Raw genomic sequence first — 21685 nt, 5'->3', positions numbered from 1 at the left:
GGAGTGTTTGGTGGGATTTTTACTGTATTTCAATCCAAAATGAATGGATGCTACGTGAGTGACAAGAAACGCGCACGGGCATTGCTATTATGATCGTGTATAGCTTTGCTAAATTACGATTTTGCGTTTGTTTTTTTCAGTAAACTCTGTGCTCATCTTAGACCTCATCTTTTATCGTTGACAATGTGCGTGGCCATTTAGTTCAGTATTCCTTGCTTGTTTTTTTTAATCAACATATAATAAATAAATAAACATTGATATATTCACGAGGTACTAATGGTTGGTATCGATACATGCATGTGACATACATGATGGTCTAACGGTAGGTTAAAAGTATTATTGTAAATAACTATAAATCTATTTTTGGCAAACCTGTATTCAAGGCATGACTGTGACGGATAACCAACATTAGGTAAAAAATATGAGGTCAAAGGTTATAGTAGTTTCACCTGTTTATTACAAGTAGTAACTTCCAATAATTATTGCTATATTTCATTAGTTTGTATTAATAATATATAGCTTCAATGGCCGTATCCACACACCATGCCTTTCACGTTACTTCCTGAGCTAATTCGCTGAGTAATGTATTTAAATTCGTAATCCACGAAACTAAATTTTGTCACTTTATCTTTTTTCTGTGCTTTTGTTTTCTTTATGACGTAATCAGAGTGGGCGTGCATGGAAAAATAAATTAGGGCTTTGATAAGGCTAAGCTTGATGAGGTCTTCTTATACGATTGTCATTGGAACATCGATTGATCAATTGCGGTGTATACGGACATATAGCGGTTTGCCCAGATTTGTGGTCAAGACATGGAGCGCTGTAACAAGATGGTCGAGATAATCTGCCCTGTTTGTTAGCGCAGATCTATCTATGTTATTTTTAAGTCAAATGTCTCGGGTTCAAACCCTGGTCAAATACCTAACCCTTGGTGATAAGGTACAGGGTTTCCATAAAGTTCCTTTAACTTTCTATATTGTGTAGTTAGTTCTCAATATATCTTAACCGGGTTTGGTGTTTTTGATCAGTATTTTTAATTCATTTAATACATCTGTGTTGGCAAAAACAATATTTGGTATTAATAAATTCCTGTTGCAATTTCAAATTTTCAAGCCTTATGGGTAACTATAGTTCGCTCTATATATATTATGTAAATACGAAGTACTTGGCCCTTTCAAGAAAATAACACAATTATCAAATACTGATTGCTAATCAGAAGCAGCATGTGCTTGGCTAAAAACTCAATCTGACTTAATATATTTAAAGCCAAGGAATTCCTGTTTTTCAACAAAAAAAACACAACGGGCTATTTTTCTGAGCAAGGCATGTAGCACTCGGTAGATTTATTCAGTAATAACTGAATACCGTGTAAGGCGCCAGGTAGCTCTAGTTTGGTGTGTTGTAAATACCTTGACATGTTAAATACTAATTATCATATTAGGAACTCAACGATCCAATTCATCACACCGACCAGATAATATTATTTACCTACATTCAATAAAATAGTTTGTATGGAGATGGATCAATGGCGACAACGCGCGGCGTTACTGACAGCCAGGAAGATTCGACCAATTTGAAATAACCCATAAACCACCGAAATCGCTGTTCAATACTTACTCGCATTATTGAAAGCCTTCACAACTTACACTGAAATGTCACCAAGCACTGTGTTCGCAAAATCGAAATAATTCATAAAAAAAAAACTTATAAATCAAATATTATCTCATTGATAAATAATTGAATAAAAAAAACTCGGTCTGTCTTTTTTACTGAATATGCTTTTGTACAAGTATCATTAGATATTCGAAATATATTTCCGTGAATCGTAACTGGATTTTCATTTTTTCAGATATGTGTGCGTGTGAGACGAGTGGTGTAATACAGTAATTTCCTACCCCACTAAAAGGTTTAAACGCCACGAACTCTCTTGATTTTGAGGTATTGCACCACACTTTATTTTCTAACCTAAATATATACTGTATATTTGAATCCCGAGAAAATGGCGTAAATACCTGTACAGATGACCATTATACATAACACATCTTTATAAGTTACAAGCAGTTTTATAGCTACTATCAAAACATCTACCAACCCTCAAATTTGGATCCATCAGGGAACATATATACTAGATATATATTCGTCGATTTGACCATTTTGCAATCTTGAAATTATCACTTTATCAAGTTGTTACACATTCAATACATGGTTAGCATGCATGTTGAAGCAGCGCCAGGTAGATTTCCGAAAAAAACTTGTCCTCAAACTACGTAGTCTTAACCAGTGTTTCTTAACGTAGCCCTAAGAATTTTTGAAATGAGCTTGAAATTGCAATCGGAGTTGTCTAAAGTAGGTCATCAATTACATATTAAAAAAAGAGGATATTTACGTTTGAGGTTGAACCAAGGTTTGGAAGTTCATCTTGACCATGTGATGAAAGACGTGACACCCTTACTGCATTGTTTATATTAAAAACAAGGTTTATTAAAGGTGTTGTGGACCTGAGATTTCTTTCCGTCTTATAGCAGTAAGTTGAACTAGTTTTGGAATAATAAATCGAACATCACGTGTTTCTTGTATCCATCTCGTTCTCGATACGTAGCCTATTCTATATTCATGCACCTTCAAACCTCTTTATAATAAATAATTAAAGGTAATCGAGAGAAGACGCCCATTACACAAATTTAATGCAAGACTAAGACGAATAAATATAATTATGCCAAGAAGTAATCTGCTTGTTACTTCAAGATTAAAGTTCAATTGTTTCCAAAAAGTGATTGATTAAATCATAATGCTAATAATTTTTTCATTTCACCGAGTACAAAAGCATTATGCTATATGGAAATTGTCAGTTGAGTGTACATTTCTTAGAAATCATTGTCTGTTGCGCACTTTTCAAAAATCATGGAGAATACTTCGTATTTCAACGCTACGGAGGCTAACACAAATGCGACCCCGCTTGCCAGCAATGCAATGTGGAGAAGTGAAAAACATTATCGAAATTGGATGACGATTGTGATTGTGTCAGGTTGTGGATTTGTTATCAACGTTTACGTTATTATCGCTATGATAATCTATTTATCAAAATTGAAAAATTTAAAGAAGAGCCTCAAGGAAAATGGATCAAAGAGATACAGAGCGGTTATGGAGATATGTTTGCTCATAACTGCATGTCTTACATTGATGAACACTCCTGCTACTGAAAAAATTCTTGTTGATATTTATTTTCCACAAATTTGTTCAATTTCGAGAAGATTTCGCGGCACCGGAGGCAGTTACAATTTTTTATTTATATACTTGAATTTGTGGCTTCGACAAAGATCTATTTACAACGACCCTGCGATGAAGCATCTCACTACGAAGATTACCAGAACTTTGAGTTTTGTTGTGCTTTTTCTTTTGATCATATCTCCGTTGAGTACGCACATAATTTACGTTTCTGCTTACACATTTGCTGTTGTTGATACTGGTTGCTCAATCGTTGCTTCTACTGTCAACCCACAAGCGATGTGGATCGTCATCGGATCAACTTCGCTATTAATGCAATGCTTGTTATTATGGCTCTTTGTACTCCCTCTGTATAAACACAGCGCTAACGCGCCACAAGGGGGGAGTTCCAGTAGCAGCCAAGCAAAAATCAAAGCTATCACAAAGAGAGCGTTCATTACGGGGCTCGTTTGTTCCATCACCGACACTGTGTCAGTAATCATGGCCGCGTCTGCAGTTTTGAAAGACGGGATAACGCTTCCTTTAGCGATGTACATTAGCCTGTTGGTAAATCTTTTCATGTATGTTGTGTCGTTTCCCGATTGGGAAAGGTTGATGCTGCCGTGTTGTATAAGTGAATTTCGGAACAGGAATCAATCAGAGAGAGAAGTTAGTCACGGAAGAAGCACCAAAGTAACAGAAGCCTGATGAGTCTCAGATTGAATTTCGACTAAACGAACGATTTCAGCCTAGTCGATCGCAGTGTTTGCGAGATTAATCTTTGATTTTTGCGACTAAACTGAAGTTATTCGGGAGACATAATAGCAATTAAAATACTTCATTTACAACTGATTTTTGGAAATAGAACTGACAAAAAACACGCAAATCTGCGAAAACGAGGCAATGTTCAGAACCATGTTTTAATATATGTCTGAGCAAACGAAATGTCTGCTGCGGCCCCGCCACTAAGAGAAGTTAGACACAACCTAATCTAGCCGAAGATAGACAGGATCAGAGAAGAATATGTGAAGAAGAGCAATACGCAATGAAAAGTTTTTGGTATAATAGGGTACCCAGGAATAAAAATATAAATCTAATACCCAACTAGCAATTTCTTCCATCTTCGGGTACTGACAATTTGTCATCGACTGTAGCGGCGAAGAAGTGCAACAACGATCATCCCAACCACAACAACAACAACAATTTAGCAAAACCACAATAAGCCTACTTCATGCCCAAACACAAATTAAGTAGAGAAAACAGTACCTCGAGACATTCACCAGTTGGGCTATTTTATATAAGAAAAGGGTTTTTATATTTATTCGTTGAGATAGAAAATCACCGCGTCGTGATTCACCGTGATTCACCGCGTCTTCCCTTGACCAGTCAAACTGTCTTTTCTTTCTTTTAATTTGTGTGCGATTGATTTTTACTGGCTCAAAAATATACATGTCTCTTCAAATTTCATCCCACTTGCACAATTTTGCAAGAATGCTATTTAGACAAGCTTTTGTTTTCTCTTTTAAAATTCCAATGTGTATATTTATCACGAGTGAATTGTCAAATCAAATAAAAGGTTGCTTATTGTCTGAAGTCATAATAATAACAAGTTAGTTGCGAAATTGGATCATTATTTGGTGATAAAGAGCCCATGCCAGTTTTGTTTTGAAAACCGTTGCACGACATAATAACTCAAAGGCGCATTTGATCTTGACTATTCTTCGTCATTGGACAATGATTTACACTTTTACAATTTAAAAACCTATATATAGCCAATGGCGGCTAACCCAGGATCTCATATATTTAAACGATGGGGCATTAGATAATACAGGGAGTCCTCGATTTACGATGTTGTTCCGTTCTTGAGAAGCGGTGTAACCCCAATTTTAATATAAGTTGAAACATTATACCGTACAGTACACAAATTACTCTATACATATCGTACTGTATCAGAAACATCTGTTCTACGCTAGGAGCCCATAACAAAGGGCAAAAAGTTTAAAAACGATCATACAAGTTAAGAAAAAAACGGCTTAAACAACCAAAATGGCGTACAGTATCACTGAAACTGTGTACCATGTGACTGAAGCTTAGTGATTATTTTTCATAATCGTAATAGTTCGCGAATGTCTACGTTATTCGTAACCTCGAAACAGCGTAAGTCGCGACCGTCGTTACCCGAAGATTCCCTGTAACAAAAATAACGTTATGTCAGTAATGGAGTCCCGGCCTATTTGTAATAAATATTGAAGCACGCGAATTGAGCTTGGAGAGTGCAATCGATATATACAATGTTTCAGATCAACAAGTCTCTGAAATATAATATTTTTATTTAAGTGTATCATGAAAAGTGAAAAAAACGCAGTCATTTAAAATCCATGCTACGCGGGAATATAAAAAGTGTCACAAACAATATTTACCATCGAATCTCACGAAGAATGTGGTCGCCAGAGCATAAATTTGTATTTTGTTGTAGTTTGGCTTGACCTGCGTTTTTTCCATTAACTTGCTAACTCGCTACATTGTCTTACTTTCGATGAGGTAATAAGGAGTTATTATAAGATTTTGTGAAGCGATCTTTAAAAACTTTGAACATTCCCGCGTGGAAACTCATTCTAAAATTTTGACATTCTGCCAATATTTAGGAAGTACATTTTAGCATTAGCTGAATTAATAAGAGTTGTCTCAGTCTATGGTGGTCATGGCGTATCGTTGGGTTGTCGGTACTGAAGCGCTACTGTTTTGTTGTGTTATAAAAAAAAGATGGTTCACCAGTTCACTGCTGACGTGGAAATAGCTAGGCGGATAATTGAACTAAGAACAATAAATTGAGTAACACCGAACCGGTACCGTATCCTACGGCAACCATATCAGCCTATTTTAGGGTCAAATACGGGTAGTACCTAGTTTGGATTGAAACTGCGGTTATTATAATATGTTGTCTCTGTTCACCCATCTCTATCTAGCCAGCTATTCCCACGTCGGAAGTGGTCTGTTCTTAATCTCGTTATTCCGTGGCACTCCAATGCGGGCACCCGAACACAACGGCACGGCTGCCATAACCATGCACTGAGACAACCTAATTCAGTTAATAATTGAATCCTAAAAATTGGCAGAATCCCAAAATTTCGGATTGAGTCCCTACGCGGAAAAATAAAATTCTTAAATCGATCCACAACAATTCGATTTAAAATAATATTATCGAAATTGGAAAGAATTATCTAAACAAAGACGTAATCTGGCCAAAACAAGGAAATGAAAAATCACGCTCTCGTGGCCACATTAGACCTTATGTTAATAAGACTTGTGCATTCGAAGCTCACGGCACTGACTATTTAACGGGCGTATCATTGGTGGAATGTGGTAAATATATTGGGCTAAACCAGGGGTCACCAAACTTTTTTGACCGTGGGCCGGGTATGACTCAAACTGTGTTGAAACGGGCCGGATAAATATGTTTGTCAATGCAATACAATAAATAAATTCACAAAAATTTGGAAATCCATTCAATTTATTCAACAATATATATTCTACATTTCTGAAGACTTGAATATTAAATTCTATAAATATCGCAGAATATAGATCGAGAACATCATAGGAAAACAATATACAAGATTTCTATATTTAGACGACAATCCTGAGTTGCAGTCATGAATTAGAAATGTTGAGAAATCCGCTTTTTCGCGCCAAAATATGTACGCATCACGTCTGCTTAAGTACCTTTACGCCTTGTCGAAATACGGCTCATACAAACGACTACACACCGCCTGCTGTAGCATGGAATTCCATGAAATTTCGACATAATTTAGATAAAATAAACAACTATTATCTGGTATTTGATTTTTATTCATTACCGCATAAATTTCTCAACATTCGGAGCTTTTAAAATTACGCTCAAATTATACGTGGTAAAAATTGATGATATTGTCTATGGACACCAATAAAATTTATGTGGACGAGTGTATTTCTTTCCTAAATTCTTACTTACCAATTTTTATGAAGTTTGTACAATCAGAACATCGTTTATTATTACCCACAATGGACCACTGTCAAACTAACATGCACAACTCCAGCGTTTATTTGCGACGATCTTCCGGCAGTGTCAAGACTGTTGCTAAAATAAAATCCTGAAATGGTCTTAATATTCCATAGATGTGACGCAAATCGAAAGATTAGTGATTGATATGTGTTTTTTTTTCATATTTATTACAGTTCTTATCAGAAAAGTTATACAATCCTTATGGAAAAAATGGCCTGTCGTGCGGTACTAAAATTCCGATATCTCCGTTATTTCTTGGCCGTTTTTTATAAACTGGGTATTGTTTTCTTATTTTCACTCAGATCTATCCACTGGCGCAGTTTTTATTCAAATCGGATGAACTCTATTTTTTTTGTAACTTACCTACATGAATATCCGCATTTAAGCAGTACAAAAATTAGTGTGACTTGTGAAATTGGAGCGGTAAGCGAGGGATTACAGTACTGTTAGCGCAAAATGCACATTCGACGTTCATTTTAGCACAAAGACGTAAACAGTTTCATCGAATGTACGCGCCACGAGTGCATCTTTTGCAGAAAACGTTGCCTCCCGGTAGAGAATTTTAGCCTATTTTGTCACAGCTATTACTAGACTAACTTTTCATTACTACTATTAAAACTACAACTCCTAAGGAGGCAAATGATGATTGACTTATTTGATTCCTACTTAAATTTCCCAAACACAACCTGTATAACTAACGAATAGCATTCAAAATCGCAAAAACGAAGTATTGTTTACAACCACGACTGAAAATCTGTCAGGGTGACGAAAGTATCTGAGCGGATGCGAAAAGGCCCATCATTACGTCACTTTTTTGCATCTTGCTGATTCGCCAATGTTACGAAATAAACAAGGAAGACGATGCTTATAGGGCCTAATCTGGTACACATGCTACGTTCCGGTGTCCGCCATTTTGGTTTACATACTTCGGGAGTACCCAAAAGTCAAATGCAAATTTATGCAATATATAAAATAATTTTTGAAACTATAAAATTCCTTTAATAAACCTTCACGTATCCAACGGGGGTCCAATGATTCAGAAAGTGCGGTCCAAATCAAATACTAAAAATGTCCTATTTCGGATCTTGACTACTTGACTGAAGTATTTCGGGAGTAAGTGACCTAGAAAATTTGTTTAATACGGATATCAATCGATCGATATAAATCATTTTGAAACTGGATTATTGATTATTTATTTATGAACCCTTGCCTTGAATATTGTTTTGTCCCAAAAAAGGTATTTCTTAGGCTATTCTACAAAATGTATGGAATACACTTACCTTCTATTTGTAGTGTAATATTGCCAAAAAAATGCTTCGAACACCTGTGAAAAAGTTCAATTTTGTATTGCTTAATTTGTATATGTTATCTTGAAATTTTGTACCAGGTCAGAGCGGTGGTTTCGACTAGCATAGTTTCTCCTGGGTGAGATTTTACTCTTTTTGTTTGACTCTGAGCACCTCTGTTCACGTGACCTCATTTTACGATCGCACGGTCACGTCTCTGTCTGACTGCTGTTAAGGTTGGCCATACTTTCGATGCTCTTTGTTTTATCCTGCATTTTTGCTGGATAATAAAGATTTTTGGTGACCGTACATTTGAACCCACGTACATTTGAACCCATGTGTATATCCGCGAGTTCAATCTATATGCGGGTGCTAAAACCCATGGGTAAGGGTTAGTATGGGTTCAAGTATCCGCAAAACAAATTTTTTTTCCATAGGTGCAATATATGCAGATGCAATTGTCGTGGGTTTAAATGTACGGGAACCACAATCTTCACTTGTGTCATTAGACAATTGATTTGTGGGGCACGGAATCTTTTGGGAGCTTTACAGCATTGGCAAGAATACTCATCCTTGAAACTGAACTACTGTACGCAATTCGAAGGAATTTGCACAACGGTACACTGCTAAGGGTGTAGATTAGGAACATCAATAAAACAGTATTAATATGTTCTGAATATCAAGAAAAAACTAAACGATGCTGTTATTGCTCCACCACAAAAATATAACATTCATTTTTTGATTGATTTTTATATATATCTTGCTTATATTAGGCTAACATAGAATGTTGGGGCAAATAGACACATAATATCAAAAAGCAGGGCTCGGACGGTAGCAAGAAAGTACCGTGAAAATGGTAGTCATCGCAGACCTAAACCATACAAGAAATAATTGTCGTTGATGACTCCGATTACCATATTATTTTTTTCGAATATACTGCGTCGTAATATTTCATGGATTCTGACACGGAAAAATACCGATATAGACAGAAAGGTTCGCAATATCTGCGCCTGAATTGCGACTTTTCATTCAAGGATTCCTGGAAGTGTACTGTTAGTCCACGGTTAACTTTGCATAAAATCAAATGTGAAAGAGCAGGCGAGTCGTTACTGATAATTATCATGTATCGTAAAAAAACGGCGAGATTTACTGATACAAGCTTAAATTGTTGGCAATCTATGACGATTTTGATACTACACCAGCCCAAACTCGAATGCCACGAAAAAACTAATCAATCAAACGTTTTTCACGGACGATGTATAGAGAAAAGTTTAAAGTAGGGGCGATAAAGAGCAGATGAAGTCCTCACACATCGGCGAGTCACGTGTCACCCCAGTCCGAAATCGAATTAGTAAGCGAGCCGACTCTAATCTGTGGCTAACCGAGTTCGAGTCTTTTCATCTGAATCATTTCGAGTATTTGGTAATTTGTGACTCGTGCCATCCTATTTCAACAATATACCACTACAGCTGGGAATAGTGTGTGATCACGGTGGTTGGTACTCCTGAAGTATGCGCACCAGAATGTCGCATAACCTGAACCCTAATCTGGTACACAACCTGAGTTCAGGTTGTGCGCCATCTTAGTGCGCATACTTCAGGAGGTCCCGGTGGTTTTTATCACATTCGTGAATAATCAACGCATGCCTAATTCCGGCTTTTCGATTTTTTCTTTTAAAATTTTTCTAGAAGTTTGTGTGTATTATTTCAACTATTATAATGATTTTAAACTCAATACTGAAGCCCAAAATTGAGGGTTTTAAAATCTGATTCAATCCACATAAAATTGTCTGTCAAATGAATCTGTACTGAGCTGGCAATATAACTCTTTGAACTTTATGGATATATAAAGGACAAAGGTATATATAGTAAATGTTTATGAGCTCGAATGAGCAATAAACTTTATAAAGTTATGAACGAGGAGGACAAAACAAATATTCTTGAATATACATATTCCTGTGAGGTATGCGCAAACATTACGTAAATTATGTTCCTGTAAAAGCACCTTGCGTGCGAAACGCTATCGAGACAAGTCTGCGCAATTTAAATAGAAATTATGACTGTGGACTGTGGACTTTTTTCATTTTTTTTTTCGAGGGATAGTTATCAAACATCCATGCTATTTATCTCGAAGAGTTCGCTTTTCCTTGTATTAGAATCGAGTCCAGGATGAGATTCAGACTTCCAATTGTGAGAAGTAGGAAATCATATGTTTGAGGTTTACCAACGCGTTTTGCAACTTTATTCTACCCCCATCATGTCAAAATTATATGAACCGAACGTTTCTGGCGGAAATCGGAGACGTTTGTTGATCCGGAAGAGTGGACAGGACGGTGAGAAAATTTTTGAATTCCTTGCAATCAGAAAATCAAATTTGCGGTTCCCTAGCCTTGATTGAATGATTCACTTAAATTTAACTTCTTTTCAACTACAATTGGTCTATGGAGCGTAAATAGGCAGAATCGACACTCGTTTTAGAATTCGGAATTTTGCCTATTTGAACTATTTGATAACAAAATAGACCAGGCCGTAGAAAAAAATCTCTAAGATTTTAATAGTTTAGTTTGTAAATATTCAAAATTGAGACGAAAACTTCATAAGACATACTCCCCCCCCCCTTCATTTTGAAAGTGTTATCTCCAGACATTGCAAACAATTGGGTACGTGGGCTACGCCGCTAAGCTTGAACAAATTTTCTCTGAAAGTTCCCAGATAGCGACGTGCCATTATCATACATCATACATTAGCTTCACATTATTTCCCAACCAAAGGCACCTTTCTACAATATTCAAATTTGCGTTTAGTTTGTTTCCGTTTATACCCAATAATGCTCAAGCCAAGTTCCGATTCAGATATTAATTTTGTCGTGCAAAAAACATTGTACATTTGAGCAAAAAATAAAAACTTCATTATAAAAATTCATTAGGAAAAAACAACAATATTTAAACTGCAATGGACGAGGAGTCGCGAAAGGCTATCACAGTCATCGTGTCAGTGACACTATTTTTGCTGGGTTCAGTAGCAGATGACTTCAAAAAAGCATCTGATCCGGTTTAAATATTTATAACGTATGACGAAACTAGTTATATAAAGTTAGCGTACATATTTCGTTTACCAGCCGACGGCACACCTCTATTTATTTAAGCGACATGTTCAGACTGGCGCCAATTGAAAACTGCAAAATAGGTTAGAGGTCGACATTATTTAAGTTTGACGAAGGACAATATTAGTCAAGCGAAAAATCATGCCATAAAGTACTCATTCGTTTTTAAAAGTATAATAATATTTCAACTAAAGGATGGGGGAACTGCTAGTTTCTAAAATTATCTTGTACGCGTGCAACAAAGAGCAATCAGAGTTTGTGAGGCGAGATAAAATGTGACGTTGACAAACCTCCATTCGTAGGGTGTGTCGGGGGCTAGTTAAATAAAGATACACTTTGTAGGCTTATAAGTTTCTTACATTTTACAGAGCCAAGTCACTCGTATGTGTTTTGCTTTAAAGTTACAAGTTAATTTAGATAAAAATATACATTTGTGGAACTGGTACAACAACACATTTGGTCAATTTGTGGCTTCACTCTGTGCAGAGGATGCCAACGGACTGTATCTAGCAGGTAAAATTTTTAATTTGGTCAAAACTAATCAAGTAACCAATAGGTATTATACATGAGTTTTATCCAAAGAAAACAATGTTGAAATTGCAAAGTATTCTCGTGAAATAAAAAATCGGTAGAGGGATAGTTTTTCTTTTTGAAATTGGCTCAGAGGTAAAATAGAGAATTAAATTTTTGAAATTTTATTAGCGAATTTGACAATATATTATTTTCAATGTTTACCTGGAATATATTAGCGGCTAATTTCAAGTGCAATTGCATTAATGTAATATTTTATAATACTGTGAATGCTTTCATAATATGTGCATAAAAAAGGTTTGCGTTAATTTTTGTCAAAGTAACAATATGGAAGGCGTATCTGAATCTTAGAGCTGTTGTGTTTTTCAATCAAACATTTAATATGCACAACACAAAAGCGAACTTTGTTTCCCCAGTTTCCCTGTTTCATAAATATGGGTTTATTTAATATGTTTACAACTTTTATTTTGCTTTATTTCAATTCAGTTCTTGGTGAATTTGGCAAAAAGTTGAGGCTAATTTTGTTACCAGGCTGTGTTCAATTCAATCTCTCCGGAAGAGACTAAAGTCTATAGACCTCATTTGTGAGTTTCATTTTTCGAATTTCATTTGTATTTTTAAGTCTCAATATATGTAAGCTAATACCAATCCGACTTGAATTATGAATGTAGGAATTTCTAACGATTGGTTGCAACGTTTAATTTTGGATAAGTCCATTTTATGCATGAGTTTCGTAATTTTAATGGTAAACAATGCGGGATGAGGGGGTCATTTGCAATGTCCGTGAGTGCCAATGCCCGTGATAACAAATATTCATGAATGCCAAGACACATGGGTGAAAATGCAAAGTCAACGCTTGCAAATGTCTGTGGCTGTCTATGCCCATGAATGTAATCGTTCGTGGGTGTCCTGGCGCAAGTGTGCAAATACCAAGTGATGCAAATGTCCATGTGTGGCGATATTTATAGTTTGAAAACAAAGTGGATGCTGAGGTGTATAGGTGCAAATGTCAGTGGATTCAAATGTCCGGAAGGCAAATCTATGTACAACTGTCCTACATTTCAATCCACATGGGTGTTGTTCGTGTGTTCCGAAGGCTTTTTGTGCAGATGTTCGCGAGTGACAATGCCCATGGATCAATTGATTGTGTGTCCCAATGTCCGTGATTGCCAATGCCCATGATAGCAATTATTTATGTGTGCAAAATGCCATGGGTAGAAATTCTCTGGTAGCAAATGTTCATGGGTTGTAAGGCCCATGTGCGCAACTATCGGTAGGCGCTAATGACCATGACCACAATGTTTTCGAATGCAAAAGTCTGGATGTGTAAAGGTCCTAGGTGTCAATGTTAATGTGTGGAAATGTTTGTTGGCACCGATGCCCATGGATGCAACTATCCGCGTATGCCAAAATACATGAGTGCTAATGCACATATATGCAAATATCCATCGTTGCAAGGCCCATAGGTGCGATTGTCCATGGATGCAATAGTAAGTGTGCGTGTGTGTTTGTGTCAATATCTATAGCAAGGATGGGCACGGTTTTTGGACCTGGGGCCAAAAATGTTGCCTATCTAGACTGGCGGACCATGTAAGCGTGACGTAAAAGTTATATTTTATGAGCAATATTTACAGTGTTACAAAAGCAAAAGTGGAAAGCAATAAGCCCTGCGCAAAAACTAAATTTAATCGCAGTCAATCGTAAAATTTAGTTTTATTTTGGTTGTGCCAGCGCCAGGCGAGCCAGATTGAATAACCCAACATGCCGGTTGTGCCCCGCGGGTCATAGTTTGCCTTTGTTCGATCTATATGATGCTATGCACAAATATCCATGGTTTCAATTTCCTTGTGTGCAAATGATTTTGTGAGCAAATATCCGTGAATACAAATGTAAATGAATGCAAATATAATGAACGCAAATCTCTTGAGGTGCCAATGGTCATGTGTGCGTATATCCACAGACGCCAACGACCATGCGTTTAATTGTCTGTTATGGGTTAAAGTTCCTAGGGCGTGACGTCTCATTCGTGCAAATATCTCTGGGTGCTATTGCCCGTTGGTGAAAAGGTCCATGATTACTAAAAGTCACGAGTGCAAATGTCCCCTCCCCTTGAAATTGGCCAATGAATTAAAAAGGAAACAAAATTTGATAACATTCTTTTAGCAAATTTGGCAATATAATGATATAATTGGCTCAGTTTCCCCATTTTCACCCATGGAATGCAAATTTCATGAGTAAAAATATCAGTGTGTGACGATTTCCATGGATACGAAGATTCGTGGTTGATAATGCCTATGGATGCAAATGTTCAAACGGCGAATGTACGTACAAATATCCTACACCCGGGTGTCCATTGGTGTTGTTCGTGGGTGCCAAAGCCCATATATGCAGATGTTAGCGATTGCCAATCCCCATGGATGCAATTACGCGTGTGTGTCAATGTCTGTGAGTGCCAATGCCCATGATAACAAATATTCATGACTGCCAAGACACGTGGGTGAAAATGCTTCGGTTGCGAAGTCAACGCTTGCAAATTTTCGTGGCTGTCTATGTCCATGAATGTAATCGTAATGAGTGCAAATGTCCGGGGTGCAAATGTACCTGGATGTAGTTGCCCATGAATTCCAGCATGTTTTGCATATTTATTTATTCTTAACTTACACTTGATTTCATATTTCTTCATATGCATAATTTTTTCTGAACTATTATTATTTTTGTCACAGGCAAGCTTCTGGAAGAGACGTTGAGTGGAACCCAGCCGATAATTTTCTATTGTGTACATTTAACCAAACAGGTAATTAATTCGATTGTAATGCATTTCGCAACGAAATAAATATTCTTTACGTACAAGCCCTTTTTATATTATTTCATAGTCTGCAGATACACATTATCGTAAGCAAAACCATTGCTCGCTCGCTTGGTCCTTGGTTTACTGACGGTTGGGCGAAAAGTACCACAGCATATAAAATATTATGTCATCAGCGTGCGTCTCTTTTCTAAATTTTAGCGACATTTTTATCAAAAAGGCCAAATTTAGAAGCGGATACTTTATAAATCACAATATGCCAGTAAAGAATAAGCTAGTTTGCAGTTCATTACAACAAACCGTTAGCCACGGATCCCAGGGTTATTTATACTCTATAGGTGGGGTCCAGTGAAACTATAAAGACATCGATATATACATAGGTTAGGTCATGGAATAGTTAAATGTCCTTTTATTTGTCTAGTTATTCGGTAATATGTTCACCTATGAATTGTTCATCAATTATACTCCGTCAGTTATCCTGCTTTACAATAGCGTGATGTTGGTACAAAAAAATGTTTTCCTGTAATATTTCCCTCTTGGATTCGGTGATTTACACTCAATTATCGCTACAATCACTTGTATAATATAAAGTTCAATCTAAGTATGGAAAAATGCACTGTAAATTTTAAATTTTCCAAATTTAAACGAGCAATTCATGAGGCAATGCATCTAATGACCTAACATTAGGTCAACTTAATCTTCTCAGTCTTCTGCCGGTGTTTTACAAATATTGCATTTAGTCACACAATACTTACGGAGCAATACGGAATAAAAAGTGTTAATTAAACTCTTCTTGCTATTTATTTTTGTACTGAAAATTCACAATCCTTATGTCCATTTGCTTTCGGAAAAAGCGAGGTATTTTGTCAATTAAAACAACAACAATTCAGCGGGTCTATTAATTAAATGGAAGTTTGGTTAAAAATTTTTATGTATTATGTGCATCTAAATATTTTTTTCTTTTTGTTCTAGTCTAATCTCTTAAATGCATTCTATATATATATCTGGTGTATTCACTATTTTTAAATTGCTTTATTTTACTTTCAGTCGTTGTTGAATTTCACAAAGAGTCGAGGCTGATTTTGTCAACAGGGTGTGTTCAATCCCTCCAGAGCAGGTTGTGTGTGTGGCCCCAATCGTAAGTACAATTTTGAGGGAAATCTGAATACATATGTGTTAATATATCTAAAGTAATACCAAGGTATTTGAATTCAACAAATTCTGAAATACATTACCTTCTGGTTTTGGGATGTCTTTTCTATCCTTTTAAAGAATGTTTATTCCATGCACAAGTCGCTTAATTTCTATACATATTAAATATTGAGAAAATAGCTTCACAGAACTTTCATGAAGAACTCTGTAATCGATCACCAATCTTCCCACACAATTTTCTCTTCCTGCGATATTTAAATTTGCGAATAAGTATTACATGAGTAGTTGAATGACAAGCTTATTTTTTCAATGGTAAACATAGCGCACGGAATTGTGATGGAGTAACGCGTTTGGTCGTTATTTCAATTTTTAATATTCGCCTTCTCTTAGTAAGTCAATTAAATCCATTCGCACTCGATGAAAACGTAGTCAAATTATTTGAGGCGAGACGAACCGTCAAGTCGGCATACCTCCATTCAATATTGTCGAGTCGGGGGCGAAGTAAATAAATATACCTTTGTACTTTGTAGGAATAAGATTTATTCGGTGTGCCGTGTTTCTAAATATATCTACCAGCGCGACAAAGAGCAATTCGAATTTTGTAAGACTAGACCAAACTTGAAGTCGGTTTACATACCATTATTATGGGTGTATCAGGGTTATTTAAGTAAATATACGTTTGGTACTTTGTAGGAATCTGCGTATCGATTTGTAACATTTTATAAAGCCGAGCCACTCCTCTGCGATTTGCTTCAGATTTACTAGATAATTTATATAAAAATATGCATTTGTGGAAATAGAACCGACGAAACAATTGGTAAATTTATTTGCTTCATTCTGCGCAGAGGATTCCAACGGCCTGTGTCTAGCAGGAATAGGCTACAATTTTTGATATCGATATATACATATAGGTTAGGTCATGGAATGGTTAAATGTCCTTTTATTTGTCTCGTTATTCGGTAATATGTTCATATATGAATTGTTCATCAATTATACTCCGTCAGTTATCCTGCTTTACAATAGCGTGATTTTGGTACAAAAAAATGTTTTTCTGTAATATTTCCCTCTTGGATTCGGTGATTTACACTCAATTAAAGCTACAATCACTTGTATAATATAAAGTTCAATCTAAGCATGAAAAAATGCACTGTAAATTTTAAATTTTTCAAATTTTGAACGAGCAACTCATGAGGCAATGCATCTAGTGACCTAACATTATTATTCTGTAATCTTCATGTGCAACGACAAAATTTTAGATCAACTTAATCTTCTCAGTCTTCTGGCGGTGTTTTACAAATATTACATTTAGTCACACAATACGTACGGAGCAATAAGGAATATAGAGTGCTTCTGTATATTCGAAATAAAACGATTAAAGCAAGCAATTAGTAACAAGATTATTACAAATGACCAGAAATGGCCCATCGGAAATCCATTTTAATTCAATTTCCACGTCCTACATTTTTATACATGTTCGATTTAATTATTATTTTATTGATAAAAGCAGTCAATTGTAAATAAAAGCTACTGATTATGTTTTCGAATGGAATCCATGGGACATTTTGTGCTATTATGTAAAATGTGACGTTTACCATGATACCTTTCAATTGGCTATTGTTTATCAATTTCCAATTCAGATTCATTCAGTTCAATGCCTCCTCTTTGCGCGTTTTGTTGAAAAAAATACATCGCTTTATTTGTTTTATTTCAAGGTTGAAATTTAGGTTACTTTTACTGGGTTCAAATGTGCTCTAAAAGTGACGACACTTTTATTTGCGTTTGCATCACGAGACTCGTTAATAATTAATTTGTTCCCTAGTATAAACCATCCATCGTACTGATCTATGAACAACAATATATGAAATAATGCCTGGGATAGTTAAAGCTCTTTTGCAATCGATTAATTTGCAATTTTAATATCTAATAAAGTTTTGAAAAACACTAATTAAATCGTAAATTAGATAAGATATCTAGTTTGCCTAAAGTCAAGCATATTACAGTATTTCAATGGTGATATATCCATTATTTAAATTATTTTCATAACCAAAGTGCTTAAAATTCTATAAACGTTCATAACAAGTTTCTACACTTGGACGATCCACGAAAAACTAACTTGGTAAAAATTGTTCTTCCAGGATAACTAATCTTTCAAAAATCATCTGTTTACAAGCACAAACATGTAAAGTATTGTTCTATTCCGTGGGTATGCAACATGCGACCTGCGGGCCACAACCTGGCGAATCAATAGCGGCATTTTCTTTTCTTGCCTTTCCCGCATGCATAAATAGAATATTTAGTGTGACCCTGCTAAATTTCTGAAGGTGGTTATATGTCCCACCTACAATAAAGCTGCACACCCCTGCATAATGCCTTATAGTGGTACCACGACCTCATAATGCCTTATAGTGGTTTTCAACCTTTTCGAAGCCAAGGGCTACTTTCTGGGTACAGATTAAGCTGAGGGCTACCAGTTTAATGCACACCTCTAAAAAGGTCGATTAAGCTTTAATTATTGATAATTACTGGTATTTAGTCAAGTAGAGACACTGATATACTTTAGGATTTTTGACGAAATTAAACGATTATCACAACGTAGCAAATAAATTCCTATCAATGACACTTACATTTTCAAACTGAGTGTTTCTTGAATTGATTTTAAAGTGACCACTATAATATCCTTGGAAACCACAATGTAGCTGCTTTTTTACAAACGCCCTGCATATGCCTAAGATGGAATGAACTTAACAGTTGTACTGTCAAATGTTACATTTATAAACTAATTTAACAAATCATGAATATCTATTTTTCAACTAGGAGCAAACCAAAATCAAACAAATCTTTAAGGCTATCCACCAGTGCGTTGTATTCAGGCGTGTACCTTGACACTGTAACTCTGAGCGAGTCTTGCAGATTTTTATCAGTAAGGCGTGTCCCGTGTTTGTTCTTAGTGAAGTTCATGTCGAAAAATGTTGATTCAAAAAGATAGATTGAACCAAACACTGGTCTCGTAAATTAGGAAAAAGGATAATAATTAAATAGGATGCTGTTTGATTTAATTAGGGCTCGAGCTTTTCTGCCCGTACTGCGCTGGTCAGTGGATAGTTAGCGTGGTAGATTGTGTGAGAAGATGTGAAATATCTCCCCGCTTTGCCGTCGCTACAATCGCCTCGCAAATGAGACATACGCAGGCTGTTTTAACGATGGTAAAAATAAATCCACCTCCCAATCATCGTGAAAATGGTAGGTTCTTTTGTTTTTCTTTAGAATCATACTATTGTTGTTCCACAGACCAACGGGCGAGAAAAAACGCGTGTTCGTAGAAGTGACATCTGGGTGATGTCATAATCAGAACAGTATTAAATGTGCCCCATTACATTACAGAGGTCAAATACAAATCCAATTGATCATTACAATAATTAATATAATGATGTAGATTACTCATAAGCGCAGTTATTGAGCTTATTTTGGAATAGACCTGCGGGCGGCTCATGTGGTCTTCACGGTCGACTTGGTGGCAGCGGGCAACGGGTTGGTGACCCCTGTTCTACACCTACGAATATTTGCACTCACAAAAATTTGCACCCACGAAAATTTTTACCTATCCAATTTTACCCAACCTAAACTTTTATTCATGGGCATTTTCACCCACAAAAATTTTCTCTTACAAAATTTTCACTTATATACATTCGCACGCAAGGAATTTTGCATCCCTAGACATTCAAACCCACTGAAATTTGCATGCACATTTTCACAAATTTTAAATTTAATTCGATCATAAAAAATGTACCTGAAATTCAAATTTCCATATTTTAAACTAGCAATTTACAAAGCAATCCATCTAAGGGGCTTATCTTTTTATTCGGTGATCTCTCTGTAAAACGATAGAACCTAAAGTCAATTTAATTTTAATTTCAGTCGTTTGATTTCACAAAGGGCTGATTCTGCCATCAGAGTGTGTTCGATTCAATCTATCCAGAAGAGACTGAGGGCGTGACCTCATTTGTGAGTTGAATTTGTTTAGAATTTCATACATATTTTCAAGTATGAATATATCTGATTTAATACTAAAGCCGATTTGAATTCAACAAATTGGGAATTGACGAATTATTACAATTACAATGAATTGCAAATATCCTGAGTGCAAATATCAAATGTTTTCAACGTCATGGAATTCAAATGTCCTGCTTGCAAATATCCGAGTTTTCCAATGTCATGAAATGCAAATGTCATGGGTGCAAATATTTGATATTTCTAATGTCCATAGAATGCAAATGTCCTGGGTGCACGTATCCGTGATATCTAATGTACATGAATTCAAATGTCTGCGTATGCCGATATCCCCGGGTAAAAAGATTTTTGGTTGCTAATGTCCATTTGTGCAAATGTTAGTGGGTAAAAATGTACGTACAAATGTCCTACGTCATGATGCCCAGGCGTTGCTAGTGGGTCAAAGCCATGTGTGCCATGCTTATAGACAAATATATTCATGAGTAGCAAGGCCCGTGGGTGAAAACATCGACGCATTATCAATCAATCCATGTGGATGCCCATACCTATGAATGGGATCACCCGTGGGTGTTGTGGCGCAAGTGTGCTCATGTTCGTACGATGTAATACTCCGTGTGTGGCAAAGACGACGAGTGCTATTGCATAAGGTGGCAAGGCCCATGTAAATTTTGCAATAGTTCACCGGGGCAAGGCCCATGGTTCAATAGCTTGTGCGTGCCTCATATAAATAGGTGTCAATGTACAAATATGCGTGGTCTCAACTCTCAATGCCCATGAATGCAAATATCCTTGTGTTCCAGTGTCCACGTGTGCAAATATCCGTGGTTGCAATGTCAATGGATGCAATTATTCGCGAATGCAAATGTAATATTGAGAAATTATTCTTGGATGCCAATGGTAATTTATCCAAATATCCGTGGACGAAAATTTCCACAAGTAAAAATATCCGATAGTGCAAATATCCAGGATTGCCAATGATCATGTGTGTAACTGGCAGTGGGTGCCGAGTCTCATTCCAGAAAATATCCTTGGGTGGCAGAAAATATCCTTAGTTTCTATAGAGTGCAATTTGCAACCTGTATTACCCAAATAAGACTGTAAAAAGTGTCTTATTTATACAAATCATACAGTGTGTCCAAAAAGTTGTTTTACAATTCCAATTTTGTTATGACGTCTGTATATTTGTTATTTTTAATGAGTTATTGTTGTACTTTTACTTCATATCTGTGGGGGGCAAACAAATATGGTATCGAACGTTCAGTCGATATGTACCAAGTCAAGTCCCTTTCTGAGTAAACGAAGCTCCTTTTCTCTCATACATTATTACGAGAGTTATGTAATTCAGAATACTGAGCAACAAAAAAAAAAAAGAATATCGGTTGGAAACCGAAGACTTATCGATCGATAGTTAGGGGATCCCCCAAAACAGAAACTGCAGTTTCGATTCATCCGCTCTTGTAACTTGCGCACTGCGCATCGCACACACACACTCGGCGGGTCTCAAAATTCTCTCGCTTTACAAAAATCTAGATCACTATATCAATAATTGATTGATAA

General features: G+C 36.2%; 1 long non-coding RNA gene across 1 annotated transcript; it reads left to right on the top strand.

Moving 5' to 3' along the window:
- Positions 1-12009: 12009 nt before the first annotated feature.
- On the top strand, positions 12010-20122 carry LOC144422980 (uncharacterized). Its single transcript, XR_013475509.1, has 5 exons — positions 12010-12144; positions 12649-12746; positions 14886-14956; positions 16016-16106; positions 20036-20122. It is a non-coding gene; the product is annotated as an uncharacterized LOC144422980 (long non-coding RNA).
- Positions 20123-21685: the final 1563 nt, after the last annotated feature.

This window comes from Styela clava, chromosome 1 (genome assembly GCF_964204865.1).
Source record: "Styela clava chromosome 1, kaStyClav1.hap1.2, whole genome shotgun sequence".
NCBI lineage: Eukaryota > Metazoa > Chordata > Ascidiacea > Stolidobranchia > Styelidae > Styela > Styela clava.
Note: the sequence above shows the minus strand (reverse complement) of the source record. Positions and strands in the feature narration are given on the sequence as shown.